The sequence below is a fragment of the Pseudopodoces humilis genome, chromosome 8 (assembly GCF_049639895.1).
Source record: "Pseudopodoces humilis isolate 2021_Gansu_Grassland_sample_001 chromosome 8, ASM4963989v1, whole genome shotgun sequence".
NCBI lineage: Eukaryota > Metazoa > Chordata > Aves > Passeriformes > Paridae > Pseudopodoces > Pseudopodoces humilis.
Genome location: NC_142207.1, coordinates 6,640,195 through 6,659,151, shown reverse-complemented (window position 1 = coordinate 6,659,151; position 18,957 = coordinate 6,640,195). Strand labels below are relative to the sequence as shown.

The following is an 18,957-nucleotide window of genomic DNA, read 5'->3' as shown; positions in this document are numbered from 1 at the left end:
GCATGGCAGCTTTCTTTGAAGGAGGACTGGCATGAAGCCATTAATGCATTTTTAGGATAAGGTGTCTACAGTATATCTGCACACACTTGATAAACTGGTCTTTATAAGTTGATTCATTTGACCTCTTATTAAGGGCTTCTGTACTCTATACAGGTAGTACTGTTTTGTTTAAATATTGTTGATAAGAAAGATGTTTGGCTGGTTAATTACTTCTTTATGGTTGTCGTAATGAGGTTCTGTGGATTTTGTGTCAGAAGGTAATTCTGACATTAGCATTAGTGATATGATATTGGTTCATAACAAATGTGGTGTAACTACAGAGAAATGTTAGGGTTGTTCTAGAGTTACCCCCCTCAGGTGCTGTGTCACTGGCAGGAGTTTCTTCAAGGACAAACCCATAAGTAGTAGCTCTAGGATCATGGGATCAGTACTGTTGGAACTGAAGAGCTCTGTAGGCCTTTTGGGTAAAGATATTTAAAAGTTTCTTCTTTCCTTGAAAAAAAACATCAGCCTTGGTACCCATTTCAAAATGAGGAGGTAAGCAATTCATGGAGGCCTAATGCTTTGTAACCTTATAAACATTAACAAAGTCCATCGAGCTTTTAACAGAGAACAAAGGTTATGTGATTATTCTGTCAGTCATATTCCAGCTGGGGCTTCAAAATGCTTTCTTTCCTGTATTAGAAAATTACTATGTTGATATGAGTGTAAAGAAACTTACTCTTAAGGCTTAGATTGTAACACAATGGTCTTTCAACCTTCCTTATATTGAAATCAGCCCAGTGATACTCTGTTCAATTGTCTGCCTGCAGTTTGGGTTTTACATGACTGGGTTTATTTAATTGTACTCTTCCCTGCCTCTTGTTGATGGCTTTTATAGTTTCTTAAGCTTTTTTAATTAATCTGTAGCTCCAGGAGAGATGAGAAGAGGAAAAGATAAGTTTACTTCTTTTGTGAAACTTCTAGTTTTTTAGGACAGGTGACAAGCTAAGCAGAAGTGTTCTCTGACAGCTGTGGCAGCAAGAAAACTTAACTGTCCTGGCAAACCTTTTTTTCAGCCCACTTTGGCAAGAAAAAGGCCTTTCATGCCTGTTTTCCATGACAGGCGGCGTAATTTGGGTCCCACAGCCCTTCACTGGGCCTTGCATTCAAACTGAGTTTGTGTTGGCTGGTTTTGCTTTTGCTTTATCCTCTCATAGCTGTAATATCCTATCACAAGAGAGCAAGTGAAGGTTTCTTCACTGCAGGGTTTGATTGTTTTTCTGCATCACTGCTAGATTGTGGTATGAAGAGAACTCAGATTTCTTTACTTTGCTTGTAGTAAGAATACACAGACTTGGTTTGTCCAAGTTAAGCAGTGTGATGTTACATGCCTGTGAGTATGGGTTCCTGAGAAACTATTTTGGATTTGGCTGAAAGTGACTGAGAACTGCAGCTAAAATTAGCAGAGATGGTCCACTGCAAGTAAACTGATCCAAGGGAGAGAAAACCAGAACAAAATCAAACAAACCCCCTGCTTATTCAATGCCATTTACATAACTGATACTGTGCTACAGGTGTCTGCTGGTTGCACCCCATGTCTACAGAGCACTGTTCATGTGCCAGGTGATGCTGACAGTGCTTTACTTTCTGATGGGCTCAGAGCACATGGGGAAGTGGAGATTTTGTCAACTAGCAAATAAGAGGCAATACACACTTGTTAAATCATTGGGCAGGGTTTGGTGGTTGGGGTTGTTCTGGTGTTTTTTTGGATGTGGGGTTTTGGGGGAATTTTTTGGGTGGTTATGTGTGAGGAGTGAAAACTTTGTTTGGCTTTTCTCATGACATTTTCTATATTTTCTGAAACTGCAGTTGATAAATGTCCCTTCCCAAAGGAATTGCTGGTCTGTGATTGTCATTGTAACTCAGCCAGGGATAGACAGAAACTTGTTATATAAGAAGTCAAAAATGATGATATTTAATAAGAGGTTTATTCTGCATGGCAAGAATTTAAACTATTGTTTAATTAGCAGGCAAACCACTTACTTTGCCCTCTAGTTTATGTGCTAGGAAGGTTTATGACACTGATTCATATAGGTTATTACAGCTCATAAATGTCACCATAAAATTAGTCAAAATAAGAGTGTTGAAGTGTCTTGCTGCCATTAGCTACCCAGCTGGATTGGCTTTGGTGACAAGTTTGTAGATAAAGCATGAATTTTAGAGCTGAAGATGTCATAGGACTTGAGTACCATGCTGCTTCTCATTATAGAAAGAGTGAGCCTCTGTCTAAAAGTTGTAGCTGAAACTTATTTTCTGGTCATAGCTGCTCCTTTCCTCTCCTTGTCAGCAGTGTCAGTCAGTGAACTGCACCAAGGTTAAAAGCCATTAAAAATTGTGATAATTGTCAGTAAGTCAGTGATGCCACTTCTGGGAACGCAGTACCAGTGAGATGCTTTCATTGGGTATTTGTGGTTTTGTCCAAATGGCAGTCAGTCAAGACGTGGAGCTTAACAATGTGAGCTGAAGTGGCCACTTCTTTAATAGTGCAGCTAATGACTTCCAGATGCAAGTTATTGTAATATGCTCAAATACTTCAAGTGTATCCTGGAGTCTGCATCTTAGAAGACTCTTGTCATTGTGAAAAGGAAACCAGGCTGTAGGAGAGACAGTGATTTTATTGTGTGGCTTTACATCAATAAATTACAAAAATCTTCAGATATTATATATTGTTTATTATTTTTTATGTATAGAAAATAAAGTGTGGGAACATACAAGGAAATTAGGCTATGGCAGTGACAGAAGAACTGTCACCTGATCCCAGATAATTTTAAGGGAAGTAAAGCAGCCTGTCAGATGGCTTTTATTTGTTTGCTTGATGGGGTGCATTTAGCGATGTATGGCTTAAGTGACTGAAGATATGTATTTTTTTTAACTGTCACATTAAACTAGAATGTCACTTTTAGTTAGCCTCTGTTCAGAGGCAGATTTGCTGTGTTTTTAATAATTTATGTGGAAATTGTGTGAAAGATCTAAAATGTGACAGCTCTGAAATAAGAAGATTGATGCTACTCTGGTGTGATCTGATTTGGATTCTGACCTAATTTCTTTTAGTTAGTGATTGGTATAGGACTTGTGGGGTGCATGAGCTTATGATTTTTGGAGATTACTGATTGATATTTTTAGGTTAATCCTGTTTAGCAATGGGATTTTCATCTGAAAACAGACTGCTCCTTAAATTCTTCCTGTTTTACTTTAGAATAACAACTGGAAATTGTACAAAAAAAGCAATGGATTGTTTGCTTATTTCACACTGTCTTATGCTCTGGCTTTCTGCTACATGATTATTTTCTGTGTGCACAAATTTTTAAAAATGCGGTTTTTCTTCAATACTTAAAAGTAAAATCTCCCATTGAAGCTGTTAGTTTTGCACATGCTCTAAAAGAGGTATGGGAAAGCATTGTGTACATATTACCCCAAAAATGTTCTGAGCCTTTCAGTCTGGGTTTTTCTTACCGTTGCCTTGTAGCTGTTTGCAAAGCAGCCAGACCATAGATAAACTAACAAATGCAAATTCACACTTCCTTTTGCTTATTCAACAGTCATGTTCCATATATAAACACTCTCTTCCAGATGTTTTTCTTCTTGTTAGCAGTACCTCTCATGTGATTGTAAAGTATTGCAGAGAGAGCCTTATTCTTCAATTCCACACTTAGTGAGGGGTTGCCATCTGCTGTGTGTGTCTGTTTGGAAGGTAAGCATTTTATCACCTGTTCCTGCAGATTGAGACCATAATACTTTACCAGCCTTATTTATGAGGTCACCTCTGAATTTTTATTCAACTTTGTGAAAAGTGTAAGGAAACAGAAAAATAAAGGCTATTGTAGCTTGAAGGTTGGAACGTTATATGGAGGATTTTAACTCCTGTAGCTGTTTTGTTTCCTTTTTCTGTGCCCTCTATGATGGGAAAGGAAGCCAAACTGAGGTGGAGAAATGAGAATTCGCACTAGAAGTGTGAAGTGTATGAGTAATATCATGTTGTATTGACAATATTGCTTAAACTGTGTGGGTTTTGTTGCTGGCTTGGCATGCTAATATTGATAGGCTTTTCCCATTTCGGTGAAAGGACGTGTTGGACTGAGCTTGATGTCAACTTCTGCAGGTCCCCCTATCCCAAGTTATACTTCCTCAAAAGAGCTCTTGCAATGCACCCTCTGTACTGGAGCCTCTTCTATTCCCATCACACAGAGAATTCCTCTAATGGCTCGGTGAGGTCTTCATCCTCTGGAAAGAGGGCTGGAGTGAAAGGGAGGGGAGTAGGAGGATGTCGCATTCATGTGGGAGATGTCGTGCCTGATGTGACATCCCTGCACCCTAGAACCCAGTTACAGTCATGCTCCTGTCTTCTGAAGGCAGGAAAGGTGCAGCTCTGGGGGCACTGCTGGCGGTGAAAGACAGCAACCAGCTCCCAGGAGTTCTCCCACACAAATCAAGATGAACTTTGCAGGGCTTTTTTTCCCCTGTGTTTCCTTCCACAGCAACTCTTGAGAGTTATTGAGGGCGTGTTTAAGGAGGAAATCAATTCAGCTACTGTTCTTAAACAGCTGTTGGGGTAGAGGGAGCATTATCTCTCACTGAGGCTTTACGTGCCTCTTTTGTCCTTTCAGAACTGCATTAACAACTGTCCACATCTGCTTCCTTTTCTTCCTTTTCCCTTCTATTTCCTCTGCAATTCCTGTACATCATTTGTAGTTTGTTTTTTTGTTGTTTTTTTTTACTCCCACAATATAGAAATAAATAATATCAAATATCTGCAGAACTTGATTGACTTTGTGTTTCTTGAATCTGAAAAAGCTGAAATTGTAGAGATTTGGTAAACTTAATAATTTGTATGAGGCAGATCTGAATATTGTATAAATCATACAGAGCTTCAGCTTTCTGCTCTTTACTTACCTGGCAGCAGTCACATTGAAGAGACAATTCCGCCTAGATACTCAAGTTCTTTGGATAATTAGTTTATTTTTAATCACACAACTCAGATTTTGAGGTATCATAAGGATGCTGTTTGTGGGAATGGTTTTGACTTAATTTGTGTGTGTGCATGGGATAAGCATATTCATTACACTAGGGGAGACTTCTAGTTGATTTAAGAGGTGCGAGTCAAGTTTTACTCACTTTCAGCAAATTCCTGAAGAGTGCATATACACATGGATATTTGGTAAACAGGCATTTTATAGCAGAACTTTGAAGTCTTACTCATAAGGCAACTCAGACAAATCAGAATCTTCTGAGGATGAAGGTATCTGGAGGAAGGTACTACTGAAAAGAGCCAGTGGGAAGATCTTTAAAAGGGACCTGGAATTAGGTGTACTGCATTCTGGTGTTGCCTTAACTTAAATATGAGAATTAACCAAGCCTGTCTTTAATCGTTTGGGATAAAGAAGATGCTTTTCATACACTTGCTTAATGATATTTTCCAACGTATTCTTGGACTGTCTGGGAAACAGAATGGGCTTGATAGTAACCTGCATAAAATTTAATTGATAAAATGCTGTAATTATGGAAAGCTGTTGAGTGGAGAAATAAATATAGCTATCCTTTCTTTAATACTGGATATAAAGGTCTTTCAAAGCGTTTTCAAAAGACATTTACTTTGATAAAGGCAGCCAAGATTTGAGTCCAAAATACATTTGCTTGCATGTTAGAAATTGTGTTGATGAAGGAATGCTTATTGCTTGGAGGAAAAAAAGGGTTTTGCAAGATTTTAATGTCTTTTTCTAGTATATGATTGCAAGAATTGTAGTATTTGCTCCAAAATTCTTTATCTGTATGGGTTGTTTGTGAAAGCCAACTGTGCATAAATCAAGTAAGATGCTTGGCAGAATAGATATTTGAAGCATGAAAATTATTAATTTAGTCTTTGAAGTTTTAGTAAGCCTTTAGAAGCCTATACAATATGCCAGCTTGGTGCCTTGGACTGTGTCTCCAGTGTGTACATTCTCATTTGGTTGACTTTTACTTCTGCTGTTGTTACTGACTCTGAGTTTGGTTACCTACAGACTTGTGTTGATCCTGTTCTTTGGTATTTACAACTGTGTTGAAAATATTTCTGTTACAGCAGATCAAGATGAGCTAATGTAGGCTTATGGTAGTAACAGTATAATTCAAATAAGTGTGAGAAGCATTAAAATACCTTGTTTTTCTAAAACACCTTCACAGTTAACAACACAGTTGAAACAGTAAATTGTTTACAATTGTAAATTTTATGCTTAGCACTTTATAATTATTCTGTATGTCAAGTAACATATCAATGTGAAGAATTTGGTTTTTTACAGATGATGCCATGCTTACAGGAATATTAACTGAACTGGTGCCACAATGTTTATGGATACTTCTAGAATTCCCATGTTAATTAATGTGCACCACTTTGGGTGCCTGGTTTGAGGTGTTCAGGTTTGAGTGGTTTTCCACTCCATCAAAATGAGATGCTTTACCTACTTAACTTTTGACTGGAGAAGTTGACTGGACCTGTTAAGGAACTGCAGCATCTGCATGGGATGAGAGGCTGAGAAAGCTGGGACTGTCCAGCCTGGAGAAGAAAAACTTTGGGGGATCTTATTAATTTTTATGGTTGTCAGACTGGGGAGGTGTAAAGAAAACAGACTCCTCTTGATGGTGCTTTAAGGTAATATTTATAGATAAATAAGCTCTATGTGTTTCTTGTATATTCCACATATTTGTCTGTGTCAGTGAGTGCTATCACAAACCTTGTAGTGTTTGTTTGAATTATTTGAATTGTGTGATAGACTTAATTAAAAAATTAATCCCTCACAAAGCCAAATAAAAAGTTTACAGCCATGGAGAAAAATTTGATCTAAATCTAAAACCGTAACAAAGATAAAAGGCCTTCTTATATTTTACTAGTAAATTTTAAAATAGAAGTATTAAATGTGTTCTGGGTGAGATTTATGTGATGGTGGCTCAGTGTGTCAGTAGACTAAGGCAATTAAATACTTAGGAGGGGCAAGGGAAGGTCAGCTGCCATTTAAAAACCTGGATATGAAATCCTACACTGTCAAAAGTAGGCTTGCTTTTATGCAAGCTACCACTTAACAGGTGTTGGGAAACAAGGACAGTTTTTGTACTGAGAAACACCATGTTCATGTTCAGCCAAAGTAATGATTTTTTTAAGAAGTTGAAAGTAGTTTGGTTTTCTTTTCCCAATCTTATATTTCAAAAACAGAAATGGAGTTGCTCAGTCACTTTGCAAGGCTGTAACAATGGGTCATTGCCAGGCACTGCAGTAGGAGTTAAGGATCATGGAGCGATCAGGCGCGATTGCTGAAAACAGAAATGTAAAGAGAGAAATGCTGATTTGGGGTCAAACTGTTTTTTTCTTCTTCAAAGGAGTATATTGTTAATGATCTTTATAAAAAGAGTCTCTTTATAAAAAGAGACTTAAGTGCATTCAGTGGGTGGGTTAAGCACTCAGTGTATTATGTCTTATTTTCCTAAATGAAACTATCTGCTACTTTCACTACTTAGGGAAAAAAAAAAAAGGCAAAAAAGGAACAAAAGTGCACGAGTAGAGGTGATTTCATAGTAGTTTTCATTTTCTCTGTACTGTAAATGAATGCACTTTCACTTTGAGTAACATCATTTAGATGGATTTCTGAGTGATGAAAATTATGCCCTCTTAAAGTGCTGCAAGCCATGATTTATTTTTTTTGTAACTGACAAGTTCACCTCTAAACCATGGCCCTAAGAGCCATATCCATGTGACATTTCCATCCCTGAGGATTGGCTCCCCCACTTCCCAGGGCAGCCTGTGCCAGTGCTTGACAGCCCTGTCAGTGATAACCCATTCACCTGCTTCTACTGTTAACTAAACCTACTTCAGTTTGCAAAGGATGAAAGGCTTTCCAAGGATTGTCTTCTCATCTCTTTCTCCTTACCTTGACTGCCTGGCTGGGTCCCCATGGGCTGTCACTGTCACTGTGCCATCAGCTGTGCACTGGGATGGGATTTAAGGAGGCACCACAGCAGCGCCTGCCTGCTGCAGCCTCTGCAGGGTCCTTGTCAGGCTTGTCCTGCGCTCACGAAAGCCACGTTTCTTAACAATGTGAGCTCCAGAAACAGCGATAAGTTCCTTTGCAGGGGGCCCAGCGTTTTGGTGCACAAGTCCTGGCTGTGGTATCTGTATTTATTGAATTTATTAAGATTCTGCAGGACTTGAGGAAGTTGTAATACTATTAGGTCTTCAGGTTTGAGTGACTGACCCAGACAAAGTTTTTCTGAACTAACTGGAGACAGAAATGTGCAGTGTTCCTAAACTCTGCTGTCCCATCTGCCTGTGGGTTAAATGAATCCTGCCCTGGAAGGTCAGTCTGTCCTGCCTATGAGCCACATTTTTATTCCATCTGTTAATTTGAATGTTCTGAAGATGATGCCAAGAAAGAGTTTACTAAAATAAACACTTTCTATGGGAATAGATAGCCCTTGAACTGATCAACTTTCTTTCTGAATACCAGAATTAAACAGATTTTGACCACCCTCTCAAAAGTCAAGTGCTGGAAAATGACTTCACACACACACACACACACACACACACACACACACACACACACACACACACACACATATATATATATATGTCCTTTCTCTTCAGATTCTTCATTCATTATGTTAGTCTATTTTTCTGTATAATATACTATATATTAATTTTATTAATATATAATATCAATTATGAAGATATTGACATTCATAACATATAAAATGCACTACTATAGAAGTATCTAAAATTCAGGTGCTAAACTGATACAATATTAAAAAAAGAGCTGTAACTTCAATTTCTTGTTATAAGGAAAATTGGGGCTATGTAAAGCTTAAAATTTAGGTCTCTTAATTTTTTTCCATGTCTAAGCAAATCACAAAGAGTAACTGAAAAGATGACTTCCAGTACCAGTATTCAAATCTCAAAGTTTTCTTATTCTCATGAATTCTTGTTACAGCTACGATTTATATTTCCAAATGTAGCAAGTATAATATTCCAAATCCTGAAGATTTTTTTCTTTCCCTCCCTCTTTAACACATTAAGAAGGATGCAGGGAGGGAGAAAGAAGAAATAAGCTGGTGCTGAAAAATTCCAACCTCACTCCTACTCTTTTAGAAATTGCTGTTAGTATTCCTGTCTCCATGTGTGAGCCCAAGGTCTAAGCTTGAGGTTTAAACTATAAACAGAGATGAGATAATTTTGTACAGGAATAAATGTGCACAGATGGAGATAATCAGAAGTGACTTAAATGTGTGGGCTTTTCTGGAGGTGCCAAAAGCCCACCACACCACACTGACGTTGATGGGGACCACAGGTGTGAATTATGCTCAGCCATACCCCGAGCCTGCTTTGTAGAAGGTGTTCAGACACCTACAGGAGTACCCAGGAGTGTCTCATTAAGTGCTGTGGGAGTTGGGTATTTGGGCGTGTTCATAAATCTCTGAGACGCCTCTTTGCATATTTATTGAGACTTCTTTAAAATTCTTGCTGTTCTGTTGACAGTTGCCATAATAAAAGTGACTTTTTTTCCTTTTTACTTTTTTTTTTTTTAATGCTTGTCTTATAGTTCTCAGTTAATTAAAAGAAATCCTAATGTTGTGGGCTCAAGGGTAGAAACAACAAAAACTTTCAAGGACAGTACTTTGCATAACATGAAGGATCTCTCTAGGATTCTTTAACCTGTTGGATACATTAAAATTCAGGAAGAGGACCTTGGGTGCTTTAAAAGCCTTAATGATAAATGCAAAAAGAAGCCTTTTTCAAATAAAAACAACACTTCTGTAGATACACCTCTGAGACATCAATTCTTTGAAATTTAGAAGGGAAAATATTTTAGAAACTGTTAACAAATTCTGAGCATTTTTTTTATTGACAGTCATCTAGCATGACTGACAAAAACCCCCTTATTTTTCTTTGTGTTACTTCCATTTAAGGCACACTTCTGTAGTAAAGGAAAATGTTGGTATTGGCAGAGATTCAGAATTTTTTCTCACTCCTTAATAGTCAGAGTGGTTAACTGTGGATAGTAACAAAACATTTTTTATTTAAGAAAAAAACCTGTAAATTAGTATTATTTTTGCAATGACATAGTCTTGCATGTAATTTCTATATTGTACAGTAAGCCTCCATTAAGCAAATAAATGAAACTTCATGTTCTTGAAATCATTTCCATTCCCAGTCTTTCCTAGCCACGGTATCAGTCTCTCTTTCCAAATTCTGAATGTGAGAATATTAGGAAAAAAAAATAAAAGGCAGAAAACCCCCAAGCGTGCATCTTGCAGAGTTTTGACACACTTTCTCTGAGGTATTGCCATTTTCATCCTGTCATGTAGCATAAATGTTTTAACAGGCAAACACACCTCCCCCCTTTCTAATCTCAATTTAGTGTAAAAGGATTTTGCTCTGGCCTCGCTGTGCTGACAGCTCTGAAGTTCTGTATTTTCCTGTACACACTGGTCTGACCGAGTTCCCCTTGCCCATCCTTTGCTGCCTGCTGTTCCCCCACAGAAACATCATCAATTTGTCCTTACATTCCGTGTCGCCATCGTCCTCCCCCAGCAGGGTTTGCTCCGTGCCTCCCCCAGGGACACGTGCTGCCCACGGTGGGTTTGCCCGTAGATACCCTGTGAAAAGCATCTCTTTGCTTTCTGCCTCCTTCCTCCCTAACACAGTTGAGAAATCTCCCTTTAATCTCAGCAAAGCCTGATGGTTCTCAGATCTCTTCTGAAAACTCTGCTTGGCTGCGATGACTTCGGGACAAGAAGGAAATGAGACTCTCGCTCTCGTTAGCAGCACTTCCTGAGGTTTGTTTCTTTGTGTGTCCAATCCATCCACTCGTTCTTCTCTCTTTCTGTATGGCTTGGTTGCTAGGCACAAGGCAGACCTTTGCCCTTGGTATCAGAGAGACCAAGGTATCCTAATCGCTGAGCAGGATTTACTGCAGTGCAAAGACCGGTTTGGAGAGGTAAGTCTGGCTTTAAAAATCCTTTCTGTGTGGTAGGTGTTTGCTCTGTACCTCAGTGAAATCCAACATTGGCTAGGAGGGATGTGTGCTAATTTTCCTTTATAAAATAATCCTTTCTTATATTTCTTTGTTGTCCAGTGGCCTATACTGTATTGTCCAGTTTGATGCATTTAGGTACCTAGAATCTGATTTTCCAGACACAAAAATGCACATAAGGGTTGCGACTTGACTTGTAAAAAATATGGTCACAACTGTGGGCCTTTTGTGATTCACAGGAATTGCATTTCTAGTTTATTATTTCGCACGTATGTGTTTCTTGACTTGTGGTGTGCCCTTGTAATTTCATTTTCTATATTGACTTAAAACCTCTTGACAATTTAGCCCTTAACTGCTGTACAAGCTAGTTTTTCCCTCCTGCTTTAATTGAAAGCTTAGGTCTAATGGAGATGAATATATTGTCTGTGTCACTGGAATTTGTAATCAGCCTTACCTTCTTAAAAATTTAATTTTCTTTTAATTCTGATTTTGATGTAAATGCACATAAGGCAATGTGTTTTGTTGAAAACTACGGATTGCTACTTTTCTTCATCAATCAATTCTCTTTTTTTGTTTGGGTTTTGTTTTACTCTGTTTTAGCTGGTGCCATTTTTTGCTTTTCATGAAAAATTGCACAACAGGTATTTAATTTAATATTTCTTCCAAACCTGAGGTTTCAAAACCTTTTTGTCATATTGCAATAAAAAAAAAAACTTCAGTGAAGGAGGAAGAATAGAAGATGTTAGTGAATATATTTTTATTTAAAATAAATTTAATTCAGTGGAAGACTATTTATTTTTAGTTATGCAACACTAAGTTAAAAATGAATTCTTGTCAAGGTTCTTGAATAAAAATTGTGGGATGTCATGATGCCTTCCTGTTTTTGAAAGGGAAAAACTCTCTGCTCTTGTTCTTTAAAAATTACTTCCTTGGAATTGGCTGGAGTGTGGGGAGGTTTTTTGCTGGTGGTTTTGCTGACATTTCTCTAAGTCTTGCTTGCTTGCATTTTTAATCTTCCTGATGTTTATTTGCTTGCAGTGTTTGCAATGTCACTTCAGTTTTGCTCATAAAACTTCTTAGGCATTTATCTCTCACCCACTGCTAATGTTAGATCTGGGTTATTTGTGGTTCCTGCTTTGTCCTTCAAACTCCTTCCTTTTCCCTATCATCTAAAAAGATAGAAATGTTGACTTAAGTGGGCAAAAATGCCAATCTACCTTTTTGTCCTCTCATTACCACGCAGTCTGAAAGATGGTTTTCTTCTGTAATTTTGTAGAGCAGATTTTGCAAGAAGTCCTGTATGGGGTTTTTTCTTTAATCACTATATACACATACACAATATAATGCTGTGTATTGATTTTTTGGCCCCACTAAATTTGTTATTCTAAAGTGATGCACCTCTTCTTATTTGGCTGTTGAGAGTTGACTCAGAAGTGGTTGACCTTCAGGGAAAAATGAGATATTTTTTCTAATGAAGTTTTGCCTTTAGTGCATTATAATACTTAAAAAGTAAATAATGGGAATTGCTGCTCCTACAAAACTCTGCCTTGGTGGGTCATTCTTTGGTTGGATTTGGAGTTTGAAGTTTAGATGGCATATAAGCAAAGGGGAAAGAAGAGCAAGATGAGATATTCAAATCATACTTGATTAAGTAAATCTTACCTGATTTGAAAAATCTGATATGCAGCAAAATCATTCTGTTCTCTAGCAGTATGTGCTTCTTGGCTTGTGCTTATATAAAAATGCAAAAAGGGTGTTATGCAAGGGAGTGTTTCTTTGCTTGACACTCACTACGCAGCCACCTGTTTAAACATGGATTCCCAGTGCAAGATCTACAGCGTGGCTGCAGGTGATGAAGCATGTTTACCAACCTTCAGGAAACCTATTCTGTTGTTAGAAAAATACAATTTTAAAGCCTGATTTTTGGAGGGAGTACTTGGGCTGGGAGGTGGTGGTGTGCTAGTAACAGACACTGAGCTGCCAGATGACTCCTGCAAAGAGCTCTGCACAAGGGTGGGTTTAAAAACATCTCTTTTGGACATCTTCAGATTTCATAGTATCAAAAAAAGCCTCGTGGCACTCTTGTGCAATATTTAATATGATGACACTTGACTAGTGTTCTAACCTCAATGTCAATAAATGTAATTAATTATACATTGTTGGGGCATTGAGGGGAATTTATTCTCAAAATAAATGTGGAGGAACTAATGGAAATTGCCAGAGTCTATAAAGGATGTTTAGTTATGTCTCTTCTGTCATCTGTGGTTAGCTGTGTGGTATGTGGTGTTGCTGAGTACCTTTCCTATGTGACTCTGTGTGTGAAATAGGTTAAAGAGGGTGGCTGGTTTGGAACATTTGAAAGTGTTACTCTGAATTGTTACTGACCACATGGAATGATATTCACTAATTTAAATAAGTAATTAATGGAACCCTAGACCTTGGAATTCTTGAAGCATAGATGCTTAATATGTAATTTATACCAAATATTTTCATCATCCTTCACGTAGATCTTGAATATGTTCTTGCAATGTCTGTGGTTTTGTTTCCTGTTACTGTCTGTCTCCAGAATCCTTTTACTGCCTATGAAGCAACATTTACATAGACCCATAATGTTTTATGCAAAGATAATGTTACATTTTATCCCTGAGGACTACTGAAAGCTGTAGAAATTATTATACTCGTGAGTGTATATACATGTGGTGGAGCAAACCCTATTTACTAAGGACCGGATCCTTATGGTTTGGATCGATGCAAGTGATTGAAAGATAAATTACATAGAGAGCTGACCCCATGAGAAGTTAATTTTTTGATATTGATAAGACTAATGGTAATACTGAGGAATAGTTCTGAATAACTTTCCCATTATCTTAAATATTTTATTTAAGGAAGGTATTGATATAGGAAGTTCTATTCTCTGTGACTTCCTCATAAAGCTCCACCTGTTTCCCACTCAAGATGGAACTTTTAGCAGCTGAAGCAATAACTTTTGACAAGCAAACTGTTTTCTCTATCAGTAGCTAAAGTCCTATTTGTGTATGGAAACATATTAGTTATGCTTTGCTACTTGCACCTGTGGTCGCCTTTGTGTCTGTTGGCAAGTCACTCAGCATGTTGATTTAGCATTATTTCATGTTCTGTGTTTCCTTGGTCTCGCTTGACCTGGTGTATTCAGCCATTCAGTTTGTGCATTGTCAGTCAGGCTGCTCTCTTTAGTATCTTTTCATCTGCTTAACATTCATTTCCTTTACTCTCTTAGACTTGCATTTAGACGTTTTCTTACCTCATCTCACTCAGGGATTTTTTTCTTTTTTCCCCTTCCTCATCTTTCAATTTCTTTACCAGCTTAATACCTTGTGTTTCTTACAGTGGTCTCCCCACTCATCAGATTTTCAAGCTTACGTATTGTTTTCTCTACAACTTTCTTCTCCTAGCTGCTATTCTGAAATTTCATCTCTTACTGCATCAGTTAAATGCAGATGACATTTGCAAGTTCTTGCTCACAATTAAAAGGAAGAGCTTAGCTCTGCTTTCCTATTGATAATGCTATTTATCTGTAATCTGTTGCACCTAAAATGCAGGAATACAAAATTTCTCCCACTTTGATTTTATTCTATTGTGATTTCCCAATGGAACAAGACTCTTTCAGTCACCCAGTTTTGTCCTTCATACTTCCAATTCCTGTTGGAATTTCAGTCAAACTGGTGATGAAATTTCTACAAGCTTTCTGTGAATCAGTAGCTGGCTGAGAAAGCTTCTGCTTCCACAGTAAGGGAAGATAGGGAATAAGGAAAAAAGTAGAAGAGGTGGAAAAAAGTAAAATGTCGAAAACTGGATTGGTATTCATCTTTGCAGTATTTTGTTGCAAAGGTTTGGGGACTGTAAAAGGAAGACCACCTGGTGTGGGCAGCCTTAGCAGGTTACAGAGCTGCAGGAAACCAATAAACCCTTTTGGATAAAGTTAAATCTCATTCATGCATGAGCTGAACTATTTTCAAGTGTGTTCTTAGTAAATCTGGAATTGTGTGCTGATCTATAACTAAAATGCATGTAAAGGAAGTGATAGGGGTTTTGTCTTTCTGACCATTAAAATAACAAATTGCATTGTGCTACTTGAGAGAATAACTACAGGCAATTTATTTATGCATTTACTTACTTGGCAATTTTCTTCATACCTGTATATGACACAAATGAGTTTTGTAGCTCAGAGAATTTTAACGTGCTCAAACATGGGTTTGCATGAGACATGCTTTTGGAAGTGTTTTGATAACCCACAAATAACACTTTGAGATAGGTATATATATTTATTGTTATGTATATTATGTATATACATACATAATGGAATACTCTTGGACACCACAAACTGAGTTGTTCTGTAATGAAAATATTCCAGGAATGCAAGTGGTATCCTCAAACTGTTGGTATTTATTCTTTAAAACCAGATTAGATACAATCCACAGCACTGTCCTCCCAGTACTGACACCCACGCCTCTGAGCTGAAACACTTTTGGTGTGAATGTCATGTCCTCAAAACCTATCGGGTTCTTTTGCAGAAGTGCTCCTGTTCTGCTGTGGTATTTGCTCACTTACATAGAGATTTCAAGACCTAAGCTGTGATTCTGTGTCTATTAAAGACAGACCTCAGGCTTTATTTTCTGATTTTCATAAGGACAACTTTGTTATTCGAGTTTACCTAGAACCTTGGAGAAGGAAGTGGAAGCTCATGACTACTGGTGCATTCAATATTGTAAATAATTAAATTTTCCAAGATGTTAACGTACATTTATTTTGAAACTGCATTGCAGGGGGAATAATGGTTTGCTTTCAGCACTGAAAATTAAGCTACTTTTTATACCAAGCCTTGAATGGGAGTATTGATAATAGCTTCAACAAAGCATGCTTTGGGAAGGAGGCCTTTCTAGTAATTAGGATTGATTATTTATAAAAAGCACTGAGGCATTAAAGAAAGTTCGTTATCCAAACCATTACTGCACTGTGGACCAGAACCAGCAGATGAAATAGCTTTTTCAAGCAGTAGCTTATCACTGTCTAGAGAACCTGAAAACCTGGGAGCGAGAGAGGCTAAAAGGAGGGATTTTGTTGTTTAATGATGGGATGTAAGCAATGAAGAGAGCTTAGGGGGTTCTGTATGCATCCTTTAGTATTTTGTTGTGTGAAACACCAGATCAGAAACCTGTGCTGCTTGCTAGGACATTTTCACATTATTTTTATTGTGGTGGTGGGGTTATGTGTTGTCCTGCCTCTCCCTACCTAGCAGTAGTCTGGAGCAAAACCATAAAGTCCTATTACTAATTCATTTTCCTTATGCTGCCTGTGCCGGCTGTTTTCTACATGTTGCTTCTTTCTTTTTTTCCCCATTTAGCTTTGTAAGAGCTACAGCTGAAACAAAGCTATTCCTCAGAGTTTGCCAGTACAAGTTGTTCTACAGCTGTCTAGAGATGCTGAAAGAGGGGAGGCTGTTTTCCACCTCCTCAAAATAGTTCAGAAGTTGTGCCCTGTGATAAGCCAAGTGCAGCTCATTCGTTTGCAGAGGAAACTTGTGTAGTTTATTAGATCCTGCAGATCTAACAATGACTGGAAAGCTGATGCCCTCCCAGCAGTGCAGTGGTTACAGTCAGTGATAGGATAGAACGTGGTTATGCTTGTCCTCACCTGGCTGTCTTTGGAAAATTCTGTTGGGGTCACGGCCACATCATTCAGTATTTGTTGTATTTTCTCACAAAGCTTTAAAATTCTTAACAGCATTGTGAGAATCATGTGAATCATGAGAATCATCAGAGGTTTTGTGTGAAGCCTCGTGTTATTACTGTTTTCTTATGGCTGAATGGATCTGAACGGTGTAGACAGTGAAACTTTTATCTAATATTTCCTCTAGCATTACATTCAAGCCCTGTGCTCTAAAGTTCTTTCTTCTTTCTTTGACTGAGGTTTCTAACAGGGCTTCACTGCACTTGTACAGAACTTCATGTATGTCCCTTTAAATATTTTGACATCTCTGTGTGACAGATTGTTGCTCCTTACAAAGAGAAATAAGAAATATTGGCAGTTTTCATTCTTTCATTTCAATTAAAAGTGCTTCTCTAATCTTTGGTGGTATCAGCTGTTGAAAAATACCAGTGTTAAGCAACAGGATATATGCAGGAAAGAGGTTAAAATGTTCTGCTGCCCTACTAACTTTTGAATTAGATTACAAATTACAATTTCATCCTTTCAATAATAAAGAAAAGGTCTTAAATGCAGAGTGATAGAATAATCAGCAGCACTGTTGCTTCCAAACAGGTGACAGTGTTGAAATTTTAATTCCATTAAATTTTGTTCTCTGGAGATGCAGCTTGTACTTTCAGCCATTTGTCTAGCCACATAAGCTGGAATGTGTTCAACGTGCTTGCCAAGAACAAATCCATTGGAAGAAATGTTATACTTTGACCCAAGTTCAAGAAATTCTAAAGCAATAAAAAGATAAATATTTCTGACAACTTATTTAATGTTCAGCTTAGCTGTTTACTTTTTTGCCCTCCCTGTGATCTGATATGCAGTTGCTTAATGGCATGCACATAAAAAATTTCTATATATTTATATATTATAAATATTTATTTATTTATTTCTATAGATTTATTTTTCCCTCTATTTTAATATGACTTTGTTGTCTTTTCCTTTGGTGTTTGGCCTTTGCAAAAAGTTTGTGTGTAGAATCCTGTAGCAACAATTAATTTAAACCAAATTTAATGAGAATTTATTTTTGTTTCGATTATCTACAGTTCCTAGCAAATGGTAAAAAATTCAAGAAGGTTAACTCTTTTACACAGGCGTACTTACATTCTTTGTTTTCTCTTTTTCAAGAACTTTTTCAGTAAGTAGTAGTGAGTATTTTGAGTATGAACATGCTTGGGTCTTTCCTTTAAGAACTTTTTTTTTTAATTAATTCAATTTTATTTTAACTCAATTTAATTTTTTAAATTAATTTTTGTTTTTTAAGTAACTTTTATTTACTTTTGGCTGGCTGTCTGGGGTCCAGCACAATGGCTGAAGACCACATTTAATGTGTCATTTAGTGTGGATTTGATAGGGGATGATAGCTGGGCATCCACATTGATGAGAGCTTTCTTGTTGAATACAAAGAAGGTTTTGACTTTTCTCTGAGAGCTGGACAGGGCTCCTGTTGAGAGTTGCTTGTTTTTCCTCTTGGACAGACCACAAGATGTGATGTAACAGGCTGATTTGTGGTTAATAGCAGTGGGTGAGATTGGAGCCTGGAGTATCAGCTTGATGCAAGAAATGAGCTAATGGATCCAATTTCTATATAATAAACTTAGTCATTCTTGGAGTGCCTCATAATTTGGTTGCTTTGCTAATAAGCTGCAGTTAATTTTTATTATTCATTAAAAATAAATAAAGTTTTCCAGGTAAGCTCATAGCAATGCTTGCAGCTCTTGCTGCCACAGATACCCTGTGCCCAAAAGAAGTGGGAGAGCATTACCAGAACCCAGGGTTGTTGTGTAGGAACCAAGAATGTTTTGCTCATGAATCTGGAGATCATCCAGGTGATCTGAAAAGGGTGAGGCCCTGCTTCTCTGCAGGTGCCATGGTTTTGTCCTTCAGAGGGCAAATGTCAAATGTAAAATTGAGAATGACATAAGAGAATGTCAAATATTAGCCTTTCACTGAGGGGAGTTGCAAGGAGGGGAAGAGAAAAATATATGCATAGTAGAAATATGATAAAACTTACTGGCCATGAGTCCTATTTTTAAAATTCATTAAAATTAATGAAGTAGCTTAAAGGTTTGTTTGTGCAGTGGGCTTCAGGGACTCTTGAAACCATGAAAACCTGTCTCATGGGTACTTTTTTCACTAGTTTTAGGGATCTTGTAGATGATAACTGGGGCTCTCAGGCCCTGTAAGTTATTTT

The 18,957-nt window shown here is 37.6% G+C and overlaps 1 protein-coding gene across 6 annotated transcripts in view; it reads left to right on the top strand.

Moving 5' to 3' along the window:
• Window positions 1-18,957, top strand: part of MGAT5 (alpha-1,6-mannosylglycoprotein 6-beta-N-acetylglucosaminyltransferase) — a 114,201-nt gene that overhangs the window by 15,492 nt on the left and 79,752 nt on the right. Inside the window, exon 1 of one of the 6 annotated variants that reach the window (XM_088058793.1) lies at window positions 10,822-10,836. The exons of 4 other annotated variants lie outside the window; for them this stretch is intronic. The gene's annotated coding sequence lies outside the window, so the exon portion shown is untranslated. Of the gene's footprint in view, window positions 1-10,821; window positions 10,837-10,968; window positions 10,998-18,957 lie in introns of those variants that run through there. One more of the 6 variants, XM_014249449.2, reaches the window with a different exon arrangement.